Source organism: Fukomys damarensis, unplaced genomic scaffold, assembly GCF_012274545.1.
Source record: "Fukomys damarensis isolate Sample0158 unplaced genomic scaffold, DMR_v1.0_HiC HiC_scaffold_16, whole genome shotgun sequence".
NCBI classification, from domain to species: domain Eukaryota; kingdom Metazoa; phylum Chordata; class Mammalia; order Rodentia; family Bathyergidae; genus Fukomys; species Fukomys damarensis.
The window spans coordinates 89932345-89934974 of NW_022900928.1; positions in this window are offsets into that span (position 1 = coordinate 89932345).

Sequence of the window (2630 nt, forward strand, 5' to 3'; positions counted from 1 at the left end):
CATAGTAATATATCAGAACTAAAGTAATTATACAGGTAAGTTTGTGTGTAAGTGAGATAGAGACTTCAATGTCTAATTTGAAGTGTCAGCTCAACTGGGCTAATGGATGCCCAAAGAGTGGATAGAACAGTATTTCCGGTGTGTTCCTGAGGGTGTTTCCAGTGGAGATTAGTACTGTGAATCAGTAAACTGAGTGAAGTAGATGAAAACCAGTGTGGTTCACCAACCTACCCATACCCGGCCTGAATAGGACAAAAAAGGGGAAGGAAAGGTGATTTTGCTCTCTGTGGAATTTGTCGCTACCTTCTCCTGTCCTCAGACATTAGCTCCCTGGGACTCAGGCTGTGGGGCTTGGATGGGGATACACAGCACCACTCCCTGAGGCTTTAGGCCTCTGTGTTTTGCACCCTGGCTTTCCCAGGCTTCCAGTTGCAAACAGCAGGCTGTCGAGGGTCTCAGCTCTCTGCCTGAGCCGTAGTCATGAATAATGCTCTTTCTGTAGCTCTCTGTGGATCCCATTGTCCTGTGCCCTGGAGAACCTGGACCTACACTCTGCTAAGGCAGCAAAGGAACCGAGGCCCAGCAGAGTGGTTCTGTGCCTTGCACATGGTGTTCACTCTGGCTGCCATGGTCGCAAGTGCCGGAGCTGGTGCCCATGTCTCCACCTGCCCAGGGGATGGGACAGAGATGGTGGGCGTTTCTTATGGTGGATCCCATGGTATGTTCCAAGCAAGCCTCACCTCAGCGGCCTTCCTTTCTCAGTGTGAATTCTGGCTGGTACAGGAGGACCTCTCTGGGTCTCTGTTAGCATACCCTGGCAGGCTGCAGAATGCCTCCAGAGAGAGACATATTCAAAGCATGGTGCTAGGATTGGTGAAGTGACTTGTTATCGTTCATATCTAGATGTCCCTGAAAGCCTCATGAGCTCATGGTTGGGGCTTAGAGCTGATTTACTCTCTGGAGGTGGGGTCTGGTTGGAAGAGGAGGGTCCCTAGGGGTGTGGCACGGCAGGATTCATCTCCTGCCGGAATCCTCTCTTCACCCTCTGCTCCCTGGCTGCAACTAACTTTCTGCCATGCTCTTATGCTCTGCTGTCCTGTCTTGGAGCCAAGTGTGGAAACCTCTACAGATCGTGAGCCAAAATAAACCTCTCCCCCTTTAAAGTGAGGGTGATGGATGTTGTGTCTCAGTGACAGGAAAGTGACCAGGACACAATGTATTTTACACTCCAGGCAAGGTAGTACAGGCACCTTAGTTTGCCTCAAGGTGCTGCTGCATCCTGGGACCTGTTGTTCTTTTCTCATGCTTCAGCTACTGTAAGACCCTCAAGCACCATGATCAGAAAGAAAGAAGGGGGCTAGAACAAGGGCTTTGTTGCCTTTGCCTGGGGCAAGGCCAGCAGCAGGATGGGACAAGAGAGGAGCCCGGGATGGGTGCTGGGGTGGTGCTAGCCTTCTCATTGCACTTAGGACCCTGAGTGCCAGTGCTTTCTTGGGTTTGCCCTGGCCCGTGGTTTTGCTTGCGGTAATACAGGAGTGGAAAAAATTGTCACAAAGCAAACTGAACCTCCCCCTGACCTGGGTGTTCAGGACAAGTGCCCCCTAAGGGGCAGGATTTACTCAGTTCTCCTTTTGGACAGTCTTTACACTGCTCTCCCCATCAACAGGGGATGTGGTCCCAGGGCAAGTGCAAATGGGTCCCACCTCTCTAAAGAATCATGAATATGTGGGGTGGGGTGGCACATGTCTGTAATGGCAGCTACTCAGAAGGGTGAAACAGGAGGAACTCGAGTTCAAGGACAGCCTGGGCAATTTAGCAAGATTCTGTCTCAAAATAAAATTTCAAAAAGGCTCGAGATGCAGCTTAGTGCTAGAGTGATTGCCCAGCATGTACAAGACACAATCCCCAATCACCAGTAAAGTAATAAAGAACCATTAGATACATCCTTTAGGCAGGTGAATCTCAGAAAGGATTTGGAGAGGAATGTGTGAATTGCAGGATTCCAGAGTGGAACAGCACTTTAGATGCTGAGATTTACATAAATCCTAGGCTTTGCAGTCTGGGGTGGCAGGGAGGAGACCCAGGAGATGTAGGACATACCCTTGAAACCTGGATTGAGACACTTTAATGAAGCTCTTTATCTACAATTGTCCTGAATGTTGTCAATACAACCTTCAAACCCTGCAGGTAAATTTCTGCTGCATGTGTAGCTACTCTTGCACAAAGTGAATTCTGTGTACCCAGAGCTTTGAGGTCTCCCTAAGTCATGTTTAACAAGTTTAATGTAATTTCTCAAAGCAAATCTGCATCTCGCATCTGCATTATGAAACATCTTGCTGATGGAGCATTTTCTACAAGTTTCATTCTTCCAGATACCCGGGGAGGCCACTGCTGGCCCAGTGGAGCCCGCCATGCTAAGTGAGACAAACTTGGCAGTTATTCAAATAATATTAAATATTAATGCCAACATTTCCTAGACTGTATCTGTCATAGATCATGTGGGTTACGTCTGTCATCCTGAATCCCTTCAGACTTCGTGAGTGCCAGAAATGCTGTCTGTTTGCAGAGCCTGGTGATGCTGGATGATGGTTTCCTTTAGAAGTGTGAGGACCGAGGAGTGGAGGGAGGGT